Source organism: Papio anubis, chromosome 2 (assembly GCF_008728515.1).
Source record: "Papio anubis isolate 15944 chromosome 2, Panubis1.0, whole genome shotgun sequence".
NCBI classification, from domain to species: Eukaryota; Metazoa; Chordata; class Mammalia; order Primates; family Cercopithecidae; genus Papio; species Papio anubis.
Genome location: NC_044977.1, coordinates 188,043,700 through 188,068,652, shown reverse-complemented (window position 1 = coordinate 188,068,652; position 24,953 = coordinate 188,043,700). Strand labels below are relative to the sequence as shown.

General features: G+C 36.0%; 2 long non-coding RNA genes across 2 annotated transcripts in view; one reads left to right on the top strand and one right to left on the bottom strand.

The window, feature by feature from the left end:
- Positions 1-13,837: 13,837 nt before the first annotated feature.
- LOC103882486 overlaps positions 13,838-24,953 on the bottom strand; it is a 33,929-nt gene continuing 22,813 nt past the window's right edge. Inside the window, exon 2 of the long non-coding RNA XR_002520634.2 lies at positions 13,838-15,100. This is a non-coding gene — a long non-coding RNA (uncharacterized LOC103882486). The remainder of the gene's footprint in view (positions 15,101-24,953) is intronic.
- LOC103882485 overlaps positions 24,623-24,953 on the top strand; it is an 89,241-nt gene continuing 88,910 nt past the window's right edge. Inside the window, exon 1 of the long non-coding RNA XR_004182360.1 lies at positions 24,623-24,768. This is a non-coding gene — a long non-coding RNA (uncharacterized LOC103882485). The remainder of the gene's footprint in view (positions 24,769-24,953) is intronic.

Here is a 24,953-nt window from a genome sequence, read left to right as displayed (position 1 = left end):
TCTGATTTATTCGTCCAAAATAGGCACATATCCTACATCATTCAGAGGATTAGGGAGTGTTTCATGGGAGACTAGCATTCAATCAGAAAAACAGTATTGGAAAGAAGACACCTGGGACAACATACACAGCAGCCAGAGGCCAAGATGTATGTGGCATGTATGAAAAATAGTAGAGACTTTATTATGACTGAGAGAATGTGCGAGAAGGGCAGTACTGAAGCTGCAGTGATAGGTTCGAGACAAATCCTGCAAAGATATTAATGACAGAATTTAAAACATGGATCCATGTTAGATTTAAAACACATAATGATAGGTTTATAAAAGTAACGGGGATATAGGAATGTCATTTCATTTATAACTGATTGACACATCTCATCAAAGCATTGGTTTAAAAAGGGACACTGGAGGTTGTAAGTGTGTAAACCACGTTTTTTAAAAGTAATGATATTGACACCACAGTAAACCACTTTAAATCATTATATTATTTACACAGCATTTTTATTTTGATGAAAGACTTCTCTAGATGGGATTCTATAGCTGAGAATTACTGCTATACCCGATTCCCTTTTTATCGGAAGAAGGAATTATTAGTGCCCTTTTTTCTGTCAGCCCAGTTGTCTGAAGCTCCCTTCTCTGCACGCCATTTATATTCATTGTTCTTGAGAGATTTCTTGTTCATTTTCTCATTGAACCGTCCATTTAATGTTTTTACATTCAGTGACCTTAAGATTGGTTTAAATAACATTTTCATTTATCTAAATTAAGATATGAGAGAACTAAAATGCCTTAGTATGTGGTATTAATTCAGATAAATTGACATTGCCACTTACACTTTGGATGAATTTCATCTTGCAATTCTGGCTATTTTAGAGAACATTTGTTTCTAGTATCCATGGTGAAAATTCAGAAATCTGCTCCCTGGTGAAGTCTGGTCTTTGGTTATGGCTAAATTGAAAGATCAGTACAGATTAGTCCAATTTGACTGAGAGAGCATATTATATTAGTATACAATTCAAATCGTTGTTTGTCTGTAACCACAATGTCTCATTTACTATTGATTCTTATTGTATTGATAAAAACGTGAAATGTTGACATCAATCTTCCTCTCTGATTACTAAATAATGTCAATTATAATCAACGCTTAACTAAAATCTCTTCTGGCCTGAGAAATTAAATTCCATCAAAACATTTTAGAATCAGAATCTCCCTAAAACATGCATTCTATTAATTGCATGACTTTGATACACCGATGCTTCAATGAAACTTGAATGCAAACAAGAAATCTTTGTGATTTTTTTTTTTTTTCCTGAGTCAGCTTGGCTAAGTGGGAAGTTCATTCTCTCAAATTCCTTTTCTGGGTGCTTCTAACTCGGGATTGACAAAAATAAATATTTGCATGAGGCATAGAAGGAAGAAGTGAAGCAGGAGCTCCTCCTTCCTGAAGATCATAGCAGTCAAAACATTGAAAGATGAGCCTAGAGGTACTGGTGCGGTTCAGCATGTCCTCACTTATCACTCATTTATGTCTAGTTCTTTCTGACTTGGTGCCCTGCTAACCAACTGCAATGCTGGGCTGACCACAAGATGCAGAGGTGACAGCTTTCCACAGAGTTTCCTAACAGCTCCACATGGTGGCCACACACCAATACATGGACATGCCTGGCTTCCCAATTCCCCTTGCCAGTGCTTCAGCCTGGCAGCTTAGCAACCTGACTCGAATCCTCCAGCTCCTCCATTCTAAACCTTAATCTTCATCTCTTTTCATAGCTGAGTAACAGCCAACCCTTATAGTGAAGTCCTCGTTCCGTAATACTCCTAGTGGTTCTTCTTTCCTGACTGAACTTTGACTGCTACAGTCCCTGCAGGTAATTTCATTGTAGCTATTGGTAAAGAAAAGGAAATAGTTTTTCTTCTGAGCAATTCCCTTTTCCCTAATGGAATCTCCCTTCGACCCAAGATCCTCTTTACTGTTTTGGCTCTAGAAGAAACTTTGTTCTGTTCCATGAAATCTTACTTCCTCTATGTTCTTCTCTGTGAAGCAGAAATAATTACACAGTCATACGAAATGTTCTGGAAGTTTTCTTTAGTAACTAGCTTTGAAATTTTTAAAAGTAGACACTAATAATGTGCATCAAATGCTCAGAATTAGTCTTTAGTCATGAAAACAATGTTTCAGCTCATATCCAAATATGTTTATTAAAAGGATTTGTATTCACAGGTGTGTATAATTGAAATAAATATCTGAAGAAAATAAATGTGAAACGAACATTAAAATAATTTTCAGCATTGTTTTTCTCTTCTAGTAAATTGTGTCAATGTTTAGGCAAAGAGAATAACTGATGGGGGAAGATTTTTATGAATAGAGAGAGTATTCAATCCATGTATAAGGCCGGTCTTTATCTTGATATAAAATTTGACCTAGAACATTGTTATGATTTGTGAGTTAAGAGAATAGGTTAAAAAGTAAAAATCCACTAAAAAAGAAGAAAGGAAGACAAGAAGACAGTAGATGCTGAATTCTGTACTTTCATTTGCATCATTTCAATGGAATATGGGAGTAGTAACAGTAACTACAGTATCTGTCACATGCATGAAATCAATCTGAAGTGAAGAAATGTAAGGAAATGATAAAACTCTGTTCAAATGGCCATCATGATTATGATGATTGCCCTTTCATTTTTTCTCTCTTTATCTCATACTCATAGGCATTTCTTGCTGATATGAGCTAATTAGATAAAATAGTCCATAGAACTCTGCCAATGAGACATGCTCTGTTCCCAGGCAACGGATGTTTATTTTAAATATGGTTTTGCAGAAGCGATGGTTTGTCATTGTCGTCTAAGTCAGAAGTGACATTTAACAATGGAGACCTTAAGGGAATTGGATTTTCCAGCAGCCTAATCAATTCAAGTCAGCAAACAGTAACTGGCCACCTACATTGTACTTTCATGCTCATTCGCTTGTTGGGAAGTGTAAGCCAGGCCCGTAGTTTAGAAACAGAAAACGAGAGACACATGCAGCCTGTACGAGCCCTCCTCTCCGTTTCCACCACTGCGGGGATGACAATGCCAAACATGATTTTCACACATAATAGAATATATATTAAGTGCTGTAATAAAGATTTAAACTAAATCTTAGAAGAGGAGGTTATAATTGAGTGGAGGAAACCAGCATTTCAGTCAGAATAAATGGCCTGAGCAGAGGTAGAAGGTTAGGAAGATATACTCAAGGCCACTTGAAATGTTATTAGGTGTTGCTGGCTAGTGAATATCCCAAGACCATCTATTAAATGCTGTTTTCCAAAGTTCAGTGATTTAATAATGACATTCACATTTTTCTCTATCCAAAGATTTGCCAAATACACCATTATTTATTTTTTATTTAATTAATTTTACTTTTTAGCTAAAATTCTTCTAAGCATCTAGGCTTGATATACTAGTAGTAATTTTCCTAATGAATATTAAATATATCTAAAATTACCGATATTAAGAATTCTACTCATGTAAAATAATATTGTGCATTAATAGTGGCCTGTTACTATACATTGAGAAACTTGTTTGTGGAAGATGAAGCACAAACAAGAAGACAGAATTATATCAAGGGCTTTGAATCCATAGTGTAGATCGGACTTTATGCTTAGGTACAAAAATGTTAAAAATTGTTGCAATGCTCAGAACTGTGCACAGTGATTTAATACTAGAAGCACTGATATTAAAAGGTGGAGAGAGAAAATTAGATAAGGCAAAGACTGATCTCCATTCCAGCTTCATTCTTTAAGAGCCATCTCAAACGTTACCTTAAATGAAACCTGCCCTGCCTTGACCAGCAGCTAGTAAAATTGCTTGTCTATGCTGCATTCTAAGTATATTTATCTATACTGCATTGAATCTAGTACTTTACACATACATCCTGCTCTTCTGTGGATTTGTCGAAGATGTGTCTTGTTCATAAGTAAATTTCCAGACCTCCAGAGTACATGGAAAATATAAAGGGCTAGAGTTTTGGTAAATTATAAAAATAGGATAATAGGGAGACTAGATAAAATCGGCTTAATAACCTAAAAATTAACTAATTAGAGTCTACAATGAGAGGAGATGAAGTCCAGAGATTCTTAAGAGAGAGAATTATAATATCTGGGTGAATAGAGATATCCCAGATCAAAGATGGTTCTCAAATTCCAATCTGTTTGCAGAACAGAACAGAAGGAACAATGTGTCAAGTAAAAATCCAGCGACTGGGAACTGGTGGTTTCTGAGCCAATTCCTCTGTTTCACTTCACTCATCCAAGATAAAACTGTAAAACATGTTTATATATTTGTGAGATCAGTTATACACAGGGCTTCATACACCACGTTGCTGATTGAATGTATGAATAGTTGACTACTGAAATGTAGCTGTGTTGTAGTGGAAGAACAAATAAACTTTTTTCTAGTTTTGGTTCTGTCACCTGTCACTGTTTATCCACAAACTGGGCATTCTATCTCAGCAAACTGCAGTTCCTCCAATAAGCCAGTGGCTGTGATCATCATTTCCCTGCCTTTTTTGCATGTTGCAATGGTTGTGAACATGCTTTTAGAATTGCTTCTGCTCTTGTATCCACAGCAATGTGATCTGTATAGAACAATCAAAGTGTGATCTTTAAAAAACATAAACCATGTTATTTTCCTTCTGAAGAGTTTCAATAACTTCCTGTCTTACATAATTTAAAATCTGTACAGCTTACTAGGAGCATAGGCAGAGTCCTTGCACATCATGTGTTCCTTATTTGTTCAGAACTATATTACTAGCACAAGTACAGTGCCTGGCCCATAGTACATGCCAGTAAGTCTTGTTGTTTGTTTGTTTATTTGAGACAGAGTCTTGCTCTGTCACCCAGGCTGAAGCGCAGTGGTATGATCTCAGTTCACTGCAAACTTGAACTCCTGAAGAACAATCCTCTTGCCTCAGCCTCACAAGTAACTAGGACTACAGGGGTGCACCATCACACCCAGCTGATTTTTAAATCGTTTGCAGGGATGGGGTCTTGCTATGTTGTCCAGGCTGGTCTGGCCTCCAGCAATTCTCCTGCCTTTGACTCCGAAAGTGCTGGGACTATAAGCATGTACCACCACACCCACCCATGGTAATAAGTATTTAATAAATATATGAATGCATGATAGAATGAATAAGTAAATGAATGGGTTGACTGTGACTTCCTGGCTAAGTAGTTGGCAGATTCAAAGCTGGACGATGGGTTTCCTGATGCGAGGACCCTTTATTTCCACTGTCTCAAAATTGTTGTAAGCCACAAAATTCTCTTCTTTTACCCCTGCGGTACCTAGGCCTTAATTTTTGAGGTGTTTGTCTACAGCTAAAGGTGAGATCTCTGGCTAAGAATCATGTTACAACACAAAATTTACCATTCACTTTAGCTGGCAAGCACAGCTTTTTGATCTCATCTGTTTACCATCTGATCTTTAGAGTACACAGAGACTGTTCACATATGCATTTTCATTTTGTAAAATGGCAATATGCATTTATCTGCTTCTTATTCATACATTTTACAAGATAGATACCTCCATTTAAAATTTATTTTGGCAAAGTGTAATACTATTCCAGCATTTTGTAAATGATAAAGAACGAGGTTAAAGAAGGATTGGATTCATCATGTAAAGGTTAAATATTCTGATTTTAAGGAATGAATATCAATTGCTCTTTTAAGGTGTATTTGAAGAATTCTTGTCATTGAGGGAAACATTTTTCAAGAGTCCGTTGAAATCCATTCAAGTGTAAGGAGAAGGCTGGAGAATGTATGGGAAACAGATGACTTTTGCATATTAAGGTATTTTGAATTGTACTCTTCTTGCCGTAGGAATATGGGTATCTTTAAAATCAGGTATTCTTGCAAAATTGTAGCATAGCTTTGTGTTAGCTTTAAACACTCAGAAAAAGGATTCTTGAAAAAGGAATGAAATTCTGGCAAAAACAAACAAACAAAAAAACCAAAACCACCTCAATACTAAGTAGTTTAGATTGTTTGAATGAAATATTTCCCATGCTGTTAAATTTATATCCACTTTTCTATGCTTTATTCAAGGAGAGTTCTATTATACAAAGATTTGAGGTGCACCAAAAACAGCTAATATATCTTATTGTTTTTTAAACCTGACTTCTTCATACATAGGTCAACGATTTTAGATAAATTACTTAACTTTCCATGTATTTGTTTCACCATTTGTAAACTGAAAGATTGGACTTAAATGATCTTTAGATTCTGGACTTCAGAGACTTTGGACATAATAGCTAAAGTAGAGATACATTCAGTATTTGCAGGATGGTTTGGTTTGCAATATCTCGATAGATACACAAAAATAGATTTAAACAGATAAAATACTTGGTAAACTTAGAAACACTATATATATATGAAAATTAATAGATGATAAAATGAATATGCAGACTGGTAAAAACAATAAATATATACTTGAACACTTAAAGAGAAAAACTCTGAATAAAGACATACAGGGGATGGTAGAGATGGCCACAGAAAATGACCATAGAGAGTATTATGAAGATTGCAAGATTAGACATTGATGATGTAAATTACTCCCTTTCCAGATAAAATGACCCATAGATGTTTATGAATCATGTTTATATTATTATTGCTGTTACTATTACTTTGATATATTATTGATTATTGTTGTTCTCATTATTATTACCATTAAGATAGCAGGCATAAGACTGTACACAGAATGGCTGCAGTGTAGAGAAGATGAGGATCTCCAGGAAGAAAACAAGAGGTCGCTCTCACTAGAGTGTGCCTTTTAATTGCCAAGCAATTAATAATGTACCCATTTTAAGCTTCGGTTGCGCTCAACTCAAAAATCTACTTTACAGGATAATTGGCCTTTCCTTGCCTATCTCTTTGCTTCTTGCGAGGGGTAATCAAATTAAACATATTCCCAATGAGTAGGAAGTTTCTAAGATGCTTAGCCTTGATATGTAATTTTCAAATATGTGCTTTTTTATGGATTTTTCTGTTTTTAGCTTAATCTCTTTCTGCTGCTGCTTCCATTGGGTCTTTTCATCAGACAACTCCTTTCTTCCCTTTCAGAATATAAGTTCCTTTAAGCTTAGAGGTAATATTCTCTTCACTTCATCCTCTTATTTCCAAACATGGTTCCTGGCACACAAAGGGTGCTTAGTGAATTTTCTGAATGAGCCACAGTATGCAAATTATAATCAAATTCATACCCCTAATGCTCTACACACCTAAATTTGATTTACAGCGTAATTTATGGTGGTAGGCTGTGTACAGACAAGTTTTGTTGTTCATTAAAATAAGATTACAATCTCCTTCCTATACTCTCAATATAATAATTTTAAAACTGTACTAAATGTTAGAGTACTTAAGATTATTGATGTGTTCAGAGACAGAGTAGTACATAATTCAGTACCAATAGGACATCATCACAAATTTGGAATTGTGCTCACATTTATGGAAAAATGATTTGCATGCAACTGAGAATAAGTATTCATTTATTTGATAAATATTTATGGAGTACCTGCTATTAACATTAATTTTTCTAAGCATGTAGGATACAAAACTTTTTCTGTGAAGTTTATCATTCAGGGAGGAGAAGCAAACAGTAAATAATAAAAATAACAAATAGATCAACTGTGAAGTATGCTCTAAAGCGCTACGTGGGAAATACAGAGATGGAGCACTAGGATCTGGTATGTGAGTTGAATATTCTGTAGGTAGTTTATAGTTTTATATAAGGGGAGTTAGTGAAGGTATTATTGGTAGGATGATATATGAGCTAAGACTTGAAGGAGAGGTGAGATCTAGCTAAGAGGACATCTAGAGGAAGAGTCTTGCAGAAAAAAACAGCATGTCTGGAAAAAAATATAGAACTGCAAGAAGGCAATTATGGCAGATATCGATGGGTCAGCTAGAAAGGGAAGAATGTTAGTAGAAAAATACTTCAGATTGGAAGCACCGTATCCAATGAATATTGAAGGAATTTGTAAAAGTTTAGTTCTATTATAAGTAAAGTGGCTCAGCACTACAGGATTTTAAACAGAGGAGTGACAAGCGGACATATTATCAGAGGATCATTCTGGTTGATATGTTAAACAGAGGGCAGAGCTAGGAACATGGGCACCTACTAAAATCTGTTTTACATTAAAGTGGGAAATGATGATGGCTTTAGCCAGCATGGTAGTAATTGAGATGAAGAGTGGTTGGATTCTGGATGAATTTGAACGTAAATTCAACAGAATTTGCTGATGTATTAGAACAGTTGCCAGGCGCTGCACGCCTGCATCCCAGCACTTTGGGAGGCCGAGATGCAGCGATCACGAGGTCAGGAGATCGAGACCATCCTGGCTAACACGTGAAACCCCGCCTCTACTGAAAAAAAATACAAAAAACGAAGCCGGCTAGGTATGGCTTCTGTAGTCCCAGCTACTCTGAGGCTGGAGGCAGGAGAATGGCGAACCCCGAGGCGGAGGTTGCAGTGAGCTGAGATCTGGCCACTCCAGCCTGGCTGACAGAGCCAGACTCTTGTCTCAAAAAAAAAAAAAAAAAAAAAGAAAAAGAAAGAAAAAAAAAAGAAAGAGCTGTATAATAGAGACAGAGAGAAGTCAGGGATAAATATTTTCCACCTGAAAATAATCAAGCATTGTCTGTGGGTCATAGTAGCTGTTGATAAAATGTAGTTTGAATAACATAAGTAATATATCACTTTGTGATTTAATGTATGTTTTATTTGCAAAGGCATAGATACTGATGTTCCAAACTCTAGAGAAGCAGACTTAATTAGCCAAAATACGAAGTAAAGAGCTGAGCCAAAAGTAGGCCCTAGATAAACATAGGCACACCTCATTTTATTGTGCTTCACTCTATTGCACCTCACAGATACTGCATTTTTATGAATTGAAGGTTTATAGCAATCTTGCTTTGGGCAAGTCTGTGGGCACTATTTTTCCACCGACGTATGCTCACTTCATGTCTCTGGGTGAGGTTTCAACAATTCTCCCAATTTTTCAAACTTTCTCATTATTATTTTATCTGTTGTGGTTATCGGTGACCAATGATCATTGATGTTACTGTTGTAATTATTTTGGGGAGCCACAAATCACACCCATACACTACTGTAAACAAAGTAGCCAAAAATAATAATAATAATAGAAGGAAGAAATAACTCTTAAAGTAGAGCAATCCAAAAGCTCCTGAACCCAATCTTTTTGGTTTTTATGGAACCTTTATTTAATAGGCATAATTGATCATATGGTGGGTCATTGGTAATTAATTCAACCTTTAGTCCCTCTCCCCTCCCTAAAGGTTAGAGGGTTAGGGTTGAAAGTCTCAACCCTCTAATCCTCCCTTGGTCTTTTAGGTGACTGGCCCTCATCCTGAAGCTATCTAGGGGCCCCCAGCCACGAGTCATATCATTAGTATACAAAAGACACTTATCACTCGGAAGATTTCAAGGGCTTTAGGAGTTGTATGTCAGGAAATGGGGACTAAGACCAAATTTATATTTCATAGTATCACTGTCCTACTGACATATTAATACACATCTAATGTTCTGGGCTTATATTTATATACTGTGTGTGTATATGTACATGCACAAAAAACTAGATTGTGATTAACAAAGAATGGAGATGAGTGTATATATATACACTCATCACTGATGCATTTATTCATTATTTCACTATTTTTTATGTATAATATATATTTATATATAATATATAATATAATATAATATATATACACACACTCATCTCCATTCTTTGTTAATCACAGTTTAGTTTTTCCTAGGAAACCTTTCATGCTTTCATGTCGGTGTTAGAGGGCTCTTCTCTGTAGTCATGTAACCCTGGGTACATGCTCTACTGTAACATTTACTGCAATATATTTGCCTACTAATATGTATTCTGCCTGATCAGAGTATAAGATTCACGTGGGCAGGAACTGTATTTTGTTCACTGCTATATTGCAAGTATATTCCAGCATCACACCTTGAACATTGCGGGTTCCCAGAATATTTGTGTCAAGTTTTAAAAATAAAAAAATAAGTGAAATAATGAATAAATGAAACGATGATTTGTTTCCATGAATTACTGCCATGGCAATCCCCAGACTCAGATATATCACAATGCATAATTGAGAGCAAATAAAGACGTTTTTAAAAACTGCTAATTGGGTTCACTGTGAACTCATCATGTTGTAATGTTATAGCTACTTTCCCATTGTTTTTCTCCAGTTGACTCTGTAATCGATGGAAAAGTTTTCTACCTTCTTAAGGGACTTGTTGCTACCACTACATTTTTGTATACGTGATTGTCTCTTTTATACGAGGATAATGTCAAAGCCAATAGAACTTGTTTTAGCTACTTCCTCTTTTCATTATGGTTGCCTCAATTTTTATATCCACTAAGCCTTTGTTTTTCTATCTGGAGAAAAAAAACATACCTCTACTTTAAGAGTTATTTCTTCCTTCTATTATTATTGTTATTATTTTTGAGACAGGGTCTCACTCTGTTGCCCAGGCTGTAGTACAGTGATATGATCACAGCTCACTGCTGCCTCCATCCACTGGCTCAAGTGATCCTTCCGCCTCAGCCTCCTGAGTAGCTGGGACCACAGGTACATGCCACCACACCTGACTAGTTTTTGTATTTTTTGTACAGATAGATTTTTGCCATGTTGCCCAGGCTGGTCTGGAACTCCTGGGCTCATGTGATCCACTCGCCTCGGCCTCCCAAATTGTTTGGACTACAGGTGTGAGCCACAGGACCTGGCTATCCTCCTTCCGATATTTTAAAATTTTCCTTGTATCTGTATTCTCTCCTGATCCCTTGGCCTATTGACATGTCCAGGTTTCTGACAGTCTTAAATAATCAAATGCTCATACCATTAAAGCATCTCTTTATTTCACTACTAAACAACTTGGAAGGACATTGAAGAAATCTTACCTGCAATACATCACCCTTAGGACTTCTCTCGCATTGTGCTTTTCTCATTTGTTACTGTAAATTACTAGAATCGATTTTGAGAGTCTGGCCGGATGATATGTTTTGCTATGTCTATAGTTGGCGTCATCTCGGCTCACTGAAACCTCTGCCTCCCGGGTTCAAGCTATTCTCCTGCCTCAGCCTCCCCAGCAGCTGGGATTACAGGCACCTACCACCACACTCAGCTAATTTTTGTATTTTTAGTAGAGTTAGGATTTCACCATGTTGGCCAGATTGATCTCAGACTCCTGACCTCAGGTGATGCACCCACCTTGGCCTCCCAAAATGCTGAGATTACAGGCGTGAGACACCATGCCCAGTCAAGTGTCCCATTTCCTTTGACTTCCATAACCCTCTGTGTGTTTCTTCTCCTATACCTCCAATAGTATTTTTTCATCTCCACTTATTTCTTTTGTCCTTCCTGTCATTAAAATATGAATATTTACTAAGTATATGGTTTTGCTCTCCTTCTTATATTTCTCTTCATACTCTTAAGGATCTTATATACTTCTTACTTATCAACTACCACCATATGCATGAACTATTCCATCTGATGGTAAAAACTTTCCTCTCAACTTCTTGAGTATTTTCACATGAAGTTTCTGAAATTGCCCTGTCCAAGATAATGGCCACTGGCTACATGTGGTTGTTGACCATTTGAAATGTACCAAATCTGAATTGAGATGCATTATAATTGTAAAATATGTATTATTTTAAAAGATATAGTATAAAACCTAATGTCAAATACATAATAATTTTTATATTAATTACATGTTGCAATTACAATATTCTACATATGTTGGCTTATACAGAATATGTCAAGATTAATTTCTCCTGCTTCTTTTTTACATTAAATTATAATTTTATATAACTTTTAATTTAAAATGTCCAGGTGACTCCTAGAAAATTTAAAATTAAGATGAGTTCCCATTATATTTTGATTGGACGGTGCTTTTTGAAAACTCCATAATACTTTCCATATTCCCTGTTAATCCAGTGTCTCCATCTGATTTATTTTGGATGGAGCAGCAGCTCTTTTCCTATCCCCTTTGCGTTTAGTCCTGGGCTTTCTTCGACCTTCCTGTCTCACAGCCCTTCTCCACCATATACTCTCATTTCAACCTTGTGCTCATTCATTCAGTCAGTCATCAAGCCTTATATTTAAACCAATTAAGCTGAATTCATAATCCTCCCAGTTTATGTTTTTCCTTTAAACTTAATCTGACTCCATTTTTATTTTGGTTTCTATCCTCACTGTTCTGTCCTAAACAGTTTTAGGAACTGAACCTCTCAAACTTAGACTTTTTTGCTCCTTTAAAGTATCCTACATATCATTACTAAGTAAACCTCATTAAACATAACGTACCTCTACTCAAAAAGTTTTAATTGCTCCTTATTGCTTACTAAAGTGCAAACCTTTTAATCATTGTTCAAAACTACCGATCTTTCCAATTATATCTCTGATCTCTCTAGATAGTTTCTTTTCCTTTCATTAGCCTTGAGTTTTCTCTAGTCAAGAGGTTTTCAAGCACTGACACAAATGCCTACCTTTTCATCTCCATTTATTGAAAGCAGCCTAGAAGTTCTAACATAAATGTATTTTTTTCTCATGAATTTGGCTACAAATAGTCCTCCCATGGCAGAATTTCGGGGGTACTTCATCTTTTATGGCACTTTCAACTTTTTAACTTGCTTGGTATTTTTCTATTCATTGTTCATTTTCTACTTGAGAGGTTCTCTAAGAGCAAGAATCACAGTTTAGTTATATTTATAACCATCCCCATGGGTTATCATGGCACATACCATGACTAGTGCTAAAAGTCATTTATTGGGTGAATAAATGTGTGAGTAAATTAATGGATAATGATAGAGTCATGTCTTTCAAAAATTAAGGATTTTTTTCTTTCTGGGAAATTGCCTCCCTACAGCAGTAGTAGCACAAGTTTTTAGTTATTGCCTTATGTTTTTTTCTCCCAACTTAATATGCAAATCATTGACTTAAAACAAGCGTTTCATTTACTGATGAAAATGCTTAAGACAACAAAAACGGGGCATATTAAGAATCAGTGGAAGCTGCTACATCTGTATCTTTTTTAACACCATCTGTCTCCCAAGTTGCTAGATGAATCCAAATCCCATCCAAATTTTGCCTGTCTGCAACAGTAAAATGGTTCCATGGCAATTTTAGACAGATTGAACATATTTCAATTAGACAATTTAGTTGCAAGAGCATTGTCTTGGTGGATAATCCTCCAAGGATTATAATGAATACAGCTTAATTGGTTTATTAAGTAAAATTTACAAAAGCCAGGAGTCTGAGTTTGAAAAACTTATTAGTGATGTATGGATTTTGCTTGTAATAGAGGTGATGAGCTCCTGTTGTGGAAGAATTGCTGATTGGTTGTACATGTTGAATGACTATTCTGGCTGATTCAGAAGAAGCATCTGTAAACACAAGTATATTTTTAAAGTAATTGTGACATAATATACACCTAGAACTAAGGCTATACATTGAGCCTCGGTGTAGGGCCTTATCGAGAAATCCTGGCCTGAGAAACAGAATTTTAAGATTCTAGGCCTGAATACCTAAATTATAGAATGTAATTAAATTTCCTTAGTCATTCAGTAAGGCCATAGTCATAAATATCATTATCATTACAGAGTCCTGAAAATTAAGCCTTTCCATTTGCACATATTGGTAGACAGACAAATTAAGATCTGGTGTTCATTCCTTGTATAACTATACCTATATTTATGTAATTTAATATTTAAGAATATCTGAAGTTAGTGGTAAAATATATGTTCTTAACATTTGTTTGTTAAATCCACATACCTAACTCTATGAGATGACACAGATATACCATAAAAAGCAAAAATCATTTTGAGTTGGAAACAAATTTTATATTCTAGATTTCTAAATCCCTCATTGAAAAATGCGGGAAAGAGAGGGTTAGAAAAAGCATGACAATCCTCATGAAGACAGTTCTCCAAAGTCAGATATCTATAGATAGTTGGTCAATATGGAATCAAAACCCATGTTATTAGCTTCCCAGATGGCTACTTAGGTGACTTTTACAAGTAACTAGCAAACTTTTGTTTCCAAAGACTGACACAGTGAAGAAAATCAATAGAGCCTCTAAAGGTGAAAAAGTGATTGGGAAGCTAAAGAAAAACCCAGAGAAATACAGTCTAAAACTTCTTGATTCTAACTATTTATACACAATTTAACAAGAAGCTAACCATGATTTCCAGAAAAATCTCTTTCTTTCCACTAAATAATTACAGTCATCACAAGGTACAAATATTTCTCTAACTTAGAACTTTATTCTTTAGTGTTATCAGAGAACTATAGTGTACCTTATGTTACCATGGGGATAAAAGTATATTAAATTCAAATCAGTATGCATTTTAATATTCTATGCTTAAAGCATTATTCTGAGCAGTTTGGGTGATAAATATATAAAAAATTATGAATATATTTGCTAATATTATACTTTATAAATTCCTTGTTATTTGAATTCTATCCTCCCTGAAGATATGTTTAAATCCTAAACCCTAGCACCTGTGAATGTGGCCTTTTTGGAAATAAAGTCTGCACATGCAGTCAAGTTAAGGTGAGTTCATTAGTGTGGGCTCTAATACAATAAGACTGGAGTCTCTATAAGAAGAGGAAGTGGCATGTGATAACACAGACACATAGGGAGAACAGAGATTGGAGTGATGTAGCTGCAACCCAAGGAATGGCAAGGATCTATGGGCACCCCCAGAAGCTAGGAAGAAGCAAGGAAGGATTGTATCCAGAATCTCTGAGGGAGCATGGCCCTGCTGACACTAACCTCCAGACTTCTAGTTCTAAGAACTATGAGAGAATAAATTTTTGTTGTTTTAACCTATCCTGTTTATGGTACTTTGTTACGGCAGCCCCAGGAAATTGGCACTATTGTTCATAATTATCAAAATTTAAATCGCTCAGGGCATCCCCTACTTTGAGCTTAGACATTCGAAAATTATAATAAAGAAGACTGCATATGCAAAGACAAAAGACTCACAGGAAGGTAGCTTGGAGACTGGTCAGATTTGGCATGGTTCCTGGTGGGAACTGTGGAAAGGGAGCAGAAATACTGAGATAGGTAAGTACAGCACTCTTGAAAAAGGCACATCGATGCTGAAAACAAATGAACTACATACTTCAAATTATTTCATTCATTTCCATAGCCCTAGGAAGAGAGAGAGGATGTGCCCATGTTTTATTATCTCTAAGTCTAAGGAAGAAGAGAAAAACCAAACAATGTGGGCCACTTACAGCAATAAGAATCTTATTGTTCCCATCTCATTAGATCTTAAGAATGTTGGAGAGTAGGCAATATAAGTAGGGAAATAAAATCAATAATTACATTGGGGATATACAGCTCTACACTTTTAATAAGGGAGGAGACCACCCCTCACATCTTCTTATGCCCAATTTCTGCCTCCAAATAAAGAAGAAGTAAAAACTAAAAGGCAGAAATGAAATCCACAGACAGACAGCCCGGTGCCGCACCCTGGGCCTGGTAGTTAAAGATCAACCCCTCACCTAATGGGTTATATTATCTATAGATTACAAATGCACAGTGAAAATCCCTACCTTGTTTTGTTCCGATCTAATTACCAGTGCATGCAGCCCCCAGTCACGTACTCCCTGCTTGCTCAACCAATCACGACCCTTTCACATGCACCCCCTTAGATTTGTGAGCCCTTAAAAGGGACAGAAATTGCTCATTCAAGGGGCTTGGCTTTTGAGACAGGAGTCTTGCCAATGCTCCCAGCTGAATAAACCCCTTCCTTCTTTAACTCGGTTTTGGAGGACTTTTGTCTGCTGCTCGTCCTGCTACATTAATATCACATGAATCTTTAGATTTATAAAGGATGGTGAATAATTCCTGAGAGCAGCAAATGTTAAATCATAAAGCTCTGTGTATCTGAAGCCTACCTCTTACTGTTTCTTCTTAGTAAGTCAATTGAAGGTAATTGGAGATTAATCATTGATCAAGGAGAAAATCTGTTTGTGTCATGACAGATTCAGAGGTTTGTGTATTACCAAATTTTAAATAAGATCCTCTTACTTTCACACTTTTTTTCTGGAAAATATTTTAATATTATTAACTTAATACTTTTTTAAATACTAGTAGAAATTCACACTTATTGTGTGTTTTCCATGTGCGGAACTACTAAGTGCTTTATATGAATTAACTTTCTAAAAAATATCCTTTGAGGCTTTGGCAGATGATAAAGCAAATGAAAGGTAGTAAAGTAACTTGCCAAGAGTCATACGCCTTGGAAGTGGCTGAAGTAAAGTTTCCTTAGCAACGTTGCTCCCTAGCTTCTGTATAAACAATCATCCTCTTCTGCCTCTCAGAGCTATATGTTGTGTATGATGTTAAACCACATGTAGTACTTATTACTTTTCGTTACATCTATTTTATCAAGTCAAATACCAATCTTCACATATATAGAATGTCATCTCCAAGAACCACAGGGTAAATTAGATCATTCTTGATCCACTTCCTCTCACCTTCCATTCTTTCTCACCATAAATTGTTGGGGACATCTACTGGTCTGCTCTATGAGTCATCCTCCATACTTGATTTATAAAATCCATATGAGTGTGGCTCTTACCATCGTAACATGACGTTGTCCTTTACTGCAATGTAAACTCTTTCATATCAGGCAGGAAAAACTCAGGATTACTGTGCTTGCAAAGAGCTAGCTCTTTGTGTGTGTGTGTGTGTGTGTGTGTGTATCCTCTTAAATTGTATTTTGTAAACAGAAGAAAAACAAGTGGCCAATCAACAATGAGTGAAAGTAGTAAGACTACCTCATAGAGAATATTTCTGATTCAGAAGGAATATCTTTCTTCCACTTTATGCCTTGTTAATTCCATCATAGGTAAGAAAGACCGTATATTATCTGCCCTGACAATGTCACACAGATATTATACTGATCAAACTCTAAATTGATTTACCAATAAATATGAGATGGTATTACCAATGGGTTGCTATTATCTTCTGCTGTTTACTTATTGCTTGTGCATATTTTATTGTGTTTTCCAACTTCAGTCCATCTTCTAAGCCAAATGTTGAAACAGTTTTCACATGGTAACATTTCACCTTACATTATTTACTTCCCTATTATGATTCATATGTGAATATGTTAATAAACTTGACATTTTCTAGGTAATAGATTTATTATTGTCCCAAAGAAATGATCATTTGAAAGTATCTATATCTATCTGTATGTCTTTCTCCTCTTTTTCATCCTTTGAAATGAAATATACATTCCCTCGAACTGCAGGAGGTGGCAGCATGAGGGGAATAAACTGTTTCAGCAAAAGAAAAGGTTGGTTAGCACAGCTGGCATGCCTGAGTGTCGGTAATCATCCAGGACATCATTGAGCTAAGGCTTCTCCCACTGATCTTTCAAATAATACCTTTAAGCTGAGGACTAAAAATATCAGCATCTGTCAGTTCATTTACTAATTAAAATAAGTACATCTCCATGTGGTTAAAAAGACATTAAAAATTTTAATGTTATGTTCATGAAAGAGATAAATTTATAAATAAAAATAATCACACCTTTTTTTTTCCCAATTCTCCCAGCTCAGCCTACAAGTTGATTCCTTTTTTTTTCCCTGGATTTTATGCTCCAAAATCCGAGGCAGGAAATAAATGGAGGATTATCTCCTATGGAATCACTGATTTAAGTGACATTTGGTGTTCTTATAAGAGGTGTCTGAGAACGTAAAATTTGCCCAAAGGTCTTGTGAATAATCATCAGGATTTCTCTTATCTAGCTATGGGTACATATTGTAGTCCTCTGGAGAAATTAAATCACTTTTTCTTCCTACTGTGCAGGAATATATTGGGGAGCTTCTATCTTATTCAGCTCCTAGAAACCCTCATGTTAGAAAAGTACCTGAAGATCCTCAGTTTCAATGCCTCTGAAGACTTTGAAGTGGAGCAATAAGAAGCTATTGCTAAAGGTGAACAGCAGGGGCACTTGGGTTTGGTCAGGGAGAATGTCTTATTTAGAGGACTGCAAATTTAAATTCTGCATTCTCCTTGTTTGTGTCTTGGCAATGATGCCCAGAAGTTCAGTTTTGCTCTTGTCATTGGAGGGATCAAAGAACAGCACTGAATTCTTTTTTGTAGTCACCATGACGAAGTTCCAAATCTATTAGTATTTTGACATATCATGAAAGCCCTGTGGCTGTGAGGACTTCAGTATATGGAAAGGAATCTATTGGAGGGCATGAAGGATTTCAATAAAGTAGGCAATGAATTTTGTATAAAGTCTAAATGGGCTTTTATTCTTTAACAACCAAGTGCCTGCTAATACTAGACTTACCCAACACTTCAACAACTCATATTTAGATGAAAAATTCATGGGTCTTTAAAAGTCTAACACTGTCAACTTAGCACTTTTTGGCCATTTACTTTGTGTGAGGCTCCATGCTAAGCAACATGGGGAAATAAAGAGATAAATAAGACAAAAGTCATGCTCCCAAGAAGCCACTATTTGTTTGAACCGTCAATCTCTCTGCCAAAAGTTCCCTGCCTCCTCAGAACTTCTGGAAAGAACACGCTGTGACTTCACAGGTAACATTAAAGTAAAGTAAATATAATTTGCCTTATTATTTTAGATTTTTACAATGATCCTTGAAATAACTGGAGTTACCAGTTATTATAACTAGATACCCTAAATCATGCCATAAACAATCTTTTATATGCAAATACATTCCTTGAAACTGATTTTGCACATTTACAAAACAATGACCAACGCTTTGGATATTGACCCTATGTCACCAAGACATCTTATAGTAGGTTCTAGTGGACAAAAACTATGCAAAGTAATTCAAATTCTTAAGAAAACATATTGGACAACCTAGCTCTGGCATACACAGTTAGTCTCAAGTAATCAGAATACTTCATTAAACTGAATATTAAAATCTTGGAGTATGCTTGAAGGCAGCTTAAGGTTTCTGTGTACCTAATTATGTATGTATGTGCTTGCATTTGTATATAAAGAGTTCATTGTTAGTACTTTTCTCAGCATGGATTCTGTTCAAATTAACGAAATGAAGATTTTGGTTTTACTTTCCATTATTCCAGTGTCTAAAAATTTAAGCCAGAAAGAAGAGACGTGACAGTGAATTTACTTACAGATGCTGATCTGTAAAGTAAATGTAGCCTAGTTTTTTTTTTTTTTTTCTGTTTCTGTCTTCTAGTCCTCTTCATAATCTGTCCAATAATCTCATAATTATTCAAACAGTTCTGGTGCTGCACACAGAGCACAATAAAGACTAGCACACCATGCTTCAGCAGTTCTATAGTCATTTATTATCAAGATTAGACATTCTCAAGAAAATCATGTTTTAACTAATTCTACTTTGAGGATTCGGTAGAAGGAGAGAATGAGATAGAAAAAGGACCATCACACTTTTTAAAACTCTTTTTCTGTTTTTCATTATTCAAGTAACAGTAAGGAAGGTAATGCATCAGGAAGTAATATACTATCTAAACATTTTTAAAGAAAACATACATAATTACATCTTAGCTCTACTTACGATAAAATTTGAGGGCAATGACTTTTTCTGCCTAAAATCTCCATGTGGCTACAAAAATGTGTGCATAATGTAATAATAGAACATATTTACTAATATTACTGTAACAAAATAAATATGATCTCATTAATAATCTCGGATGTTAAACTCAGCTTTAGTATTATTATAGCAAAAACACAGTGTCATCTATTTTTTATTTTAGCCATGATGTTAGATCAACAAATGAGTTTGCTCTCAGGATATTTCAAAATCTATTTTGTTTTCCCTCAGGAAGTCTTGATAAATCAGTAAGTGTTGTTAAATATCTGTATATTTTTTCAGAACATAACTTTATTGAGATGTTTCTTAGAGCACTGCTTTCAGTGAGATGCAGTTGGAAGAGCCTTAGACTTGGACATAAATACCTGGGGTTCAAGTTTTAGACCTCTTAATAACTACAACTTTAGTAATGTATTAATTTCTGAGTATTAGACTCATTTTCCTGAACACGGTGGTATTATTCCTTTCTTGCAGTGCTTCAATAATACCCTAGGTCAAAATCAATTTGTAAACTGAAATGCACTACTTGCTTGTGCATTATCATAGCAAATAAATACATTGCGTATGTATGGTGGCAAAAGAATTGGACTGGATACCTACCAAAATGGCAAGAAAAACTATTTAAGACTATTGCAATAGGGGGTCAAAATTACTGCAGTGGGGAAGAGATTGAATTCAACTCTGCAGAAACAAAAAGTGGGAGGATTCTTAAATGCTGGGTGAATTAATGGAAAAGTACTGGAGGGTATTAGGGGAGAGGTTGGTCAGTGTGATTAGGCCATCTGTGTTCGCTAATTATTGCTTATTGAAGTTACATTCCCACATTCCCCACAGAGATTGAGAAATAGAGGCCCCATCTTTTTTTTTTTTTTAAGACGGTGTCTCACTCTGTCGCTCAGGCTGGAGTGCAGTGGTGCGATCTTGGCTCACTGCAATGTCTGCCTCCCAGGTTCAAGTGATTCTCCTGCCTCAGCCTCCCAAGAAGCTGGGATTTCAGGCGCCTACCACCACACTGGCTAATTTTTGGATTTTTGGTAGAGATGGGGTTTTACTATGTTGGCCAAGTATACTTGAACTCCTGAACTCAGGTGATCTGCTCGCCTTGGCCTCTCAAAGTGCTGGGATTACAGGGGTGAGTCACTGTGCCTGGCCTGCCCCGTCTTTCTTGATGACGATGGGAGAAGATTTACCTCTTAAGAAGGCAGAGGCAGAGAAATAATTTACAATGGCAAGTGTTCTAAAGTGAATGCTCTAAGAATAAGAAAAGGAACTTTGGTGGCCTGTGGTCAGAAAGAAGCCTGTCTAAAGTTCAATCAGTCTGAGGATGCCTTGGTCAATGTGTGTCAAGATGGTAAAACTCCACAGGGAAAAACAAACAGCTAAATCAGCAGTCACAAATCTACGTTATATTCCCTCTTTCTGTTCACTGTTGACTGACATTCAGCTATCAGTGCCACTATATGCTGAAATTCCCTACTGTATGCTGAAAATATAGTAGCAATTTTGGGAATTTATTTTTGGTATTGGAGTTGTAAATGCATAATTAATTATAGGCAAGTGCTTAAACGATAACAATGACAAGGACATTTGCAGTGAGTTTTTTTTTTCCTGAGATTTATTGATGTACATATCCAGATGAACATGTCATAAAAAATATATGCAGACTTTGCCCCTTAATTTAGGTAAATAAAGTAAGGGTTTATTTCACACAGTGTTGATAAATTCCTTCAGACATTGCTGCCAGAGACTATTGCTGCATAGACTATTATCCATGCAGAGTCACATATCTTTGGACAGCTTAATTTTTCCTGGGTCCTTGCTCCATGCTTCTGTGGGGGAGGTATTTGACCTTCTCAATCCTTTTTTCAATGATCTTGCATTTTTATTGCAGTGGTGGAACTCAGAGTTGCTAAACAGCACTTGTTTAATATGGTAGGGGTGTTCTTTGACCACGTTAAATTGTTGAATCTTGACAGTATTTTCTGATATAGCCAGTGACTTGGGTGCTCATTGATTTAGTGAATAATGAGGTTCGGAATTTAAATTCCCACAATTCATTACAGTGAGAAAATGAAAAATAGCAATTGCATTGTTTAATACCTCATGGTTATAAGGTACCACCACACACATGGATTTATTTGCTTCTTACAACAATCTTGCAAATTTAGTAAATCTCGACTTCATTGTACAGGAAACAAAATAGGTTTAAGGAGATTCTGTAACACGTAAAAATTTGCACAGAGAGTAAGGGTTAGATCTGGGTCCGGAAGTCTATTCTGCAGGGTAAGAAAAACAGCAATGGGGATACTGGCCAGAATACAAATTTTAGAAATACATCAGATCTTGCGCTCAAATACTTACTGACTAAATTGTTTTATTTAAATTAAGTCAAATCTAGCAATTCTTTCTTCATTTATAAAAAATAAAAAAATTAAAAATCTCATAAGTGTCTTACCTATAAAAGGGACTTTTATACATTAATTGTCATTCCACTTTCTATCACATTCTCCTCTTTCCCTCTCTGGCTGTGAACACATTGTTCTTTCTGTCATATCATGCATTTTTGCTAAAAAGTAAAATAAGAAATCTGAATATATGATTCTATAATTTTAAAATCAACTTCAGGTATACTTTCCATACAATAAAATTTACCCATTTTACCTTTATGATATGATGACTTTTGATGTATATACACAATAGTATAAGTACTACCACAATCAAGATTCAGTGATAATTCATGCCTCTTTTTTCAGCATTCTTTATCTCCAATTTCAGCAGTTGGCAACGTTAAGGTTTTGTCTTTTCCAGAATGTCACATAAATGGAATCATACAATGTGGAACCCTTTGATTCCGGTTTCATTAATCGTCTGTGTTGATACAGGCATCAACTGTTGGTTGCTTTTTATTGCTGAGTGTGGATGTACCATAATTTTTCTGTTCATTTACTTGTTGTTGTACATTTCATTTGTTTTCAGGTGTTGGCTATCGTGAGTAAAGCTGCTTTAAACAATACACTGGAAGTCTTCCTGAGGGCATGTGATTTCATTTTTCTTGATTAAATACCCATGAGTGGAATTACTGAGTTAAACGAAACTATATAGTTAATTTTATAAAAAACTTCCCAACTGTTTTTCAAAGTGGCTGTGTCATGCCCGTCCGTGTGAAGAGACCACCAAACAGGTTTTGTGTGAGCAACATAGCTGTTTATTTCACCTGGGTGCAGGCGGGCTGGGTCTGAAAAGAGAGTCAGCAAAGGGAGATAAGGGTGGGGCTGTTTTATAGGATTTGGGTAGGTAAAGGAAAATTACAAAGGGGGATTGTTCTCTGGTGGGCAGCCAGGATGAGCCAGGATGAGCCAGGATGAGCCAGGAAAAGGAATTTCACAAGGTAATATCATCGCTTAAGGCAAGGACCGGCCATTTTCACTTCTTTTGTGGTGCAATGTCATCAATTAAGGTGAGGCAGGGCATTTGCACTTCTTTTGTGATTCTTCAGTTACTTCAGGCCATCTGGGCATATAGGTGCAAGTCACAGGGGATGCCATGGCTTGGCTTGGGCTCAGAGGCCTGACAGGCTGTAGGATTGTGCATTCCTTAGAGTACTGTTTTAGAATTCCTGTTCTCTACATATTTAGTAACATTTGGTATTGTCAGCCACTTTACCCATTCTAGTGGATGTGCAGTGCTATCACACTGAAGTTTTGCTTTGCATTTTCATAACGTTTAACAACAATTGGCATCATTTTATGTGCCTCCTGGCCTTTATTAAACTTCTTTTCACAGCAGAAATTGAACAGAACTCTGTTTTTTTCAACTGATCTGTAAGTTTATCTTTTCTCAGATCGAACACTGGCTTGACAACTATAGCTTTAGAGTAAGTCTCATAATAAAGTAGTAGAAGTCTCTCAATATTTTACCGTTATTTTGGCTACCTGGGAGCATTCACATTTTTAAATAAATTTAGGAATCAGCTTATCGGCTTGAACAAAAAGCCTACTGAGATTTTGATTGGGATTGCATTGAATATGCAGAAATATATGGGAAGAATTACTGGCTCAACAATATCGAGTGTTCAGATCCATCAACATATTGTATTCTCCATTTATTTAGGTCTCTAATTTCTCTGAGCAAAGTATATAGTTTTAGCATACATGTTTTACACATATTTTATTCATCTTGAGTATTTTGTGTTTTTGATGTTATTGTAAATGATATTGATTTCTTAATGACAATTTATTGGGATTATGCTGATATACACTTAAATTTTGTTTATTGACCTTGTATACTATGAGTTTCCTAAAATCACTATCTGTTCTAGCAGATTTTTGCGTATACCTTATGCTGTACAACAACAAAAACCATAACGTTTTTGGATACAAAAGATTTTACTTCCAATATGTTTTTCTCCTACTTCTTTTTCTCAATTTATTGCAGTAGCTATTACCGGAATAGAAGTGGTGGAAGACATTCTTACCTTCATCCTGATCTTAAGATGAAGTCATTTAGTTTTTTTAAACCACTAACAATATGATACTAGCTGTAATTGTTTGTTTTGGTAGAAGTCTTTTATCAAAGAAATACGTCAAGTTAGTTGCTGTCTTAATTTAATAACTGTCTTAATTTAATACTTAATTTAATACTTAATTTAGGAGAGCTAAATAATTAAACATGAGGCCAAAGTACATAAGAAAGTGGCAGTCTTTTAGTGCAAATATGCACACACTCTCGGGCGAAGTTCTCTGGTCCTCAGGTGTGGGGGGCCAGGGAAGTCCCGCGTTCTCCAGTAAGGTTCTCCGACCCACGAAAACCGGGTTGAAGAAGTCACACCGGCTGCTGCCGGCAGCAGACTTTTATGCATTGGTACCGGAAGGGGGAGAGCAGTGGGCGGGATAAGGGCGTGATAGGGGCGTCTCCATAGGCGTGGCCGGGTAAGTTTCAATCTCTTCGGATTGACGTCACCTGGCGCATGCTCGGTTGATCTGCATCTTCCCGGGCTCGGGCTGCATTTTCCTGCAGGCGGGAAAGTTGGTCAGGAAGAACCCGGAAGCAACATGGATTGTGCCTTCTTGTTCACCTTCCTCCATCTTGTCCTTTCTCCCTCACCCAAACAGTTGCCTTCTACACCATTGGTGAGAAATTTTTTTAAATATCAAGAAAGGGTGTTGCTTTTGTCAGTGTTCTTTCTGCATTTATTGATATGATATCTTTTCGATATATTGCTGCATGTTGAGTATAATTTACTTATTCTCTAATTTATTGAAAAGTGTCAAAATTTCCAAATTTAATTTAAACTTATCAATTTTTTCTTTAAATT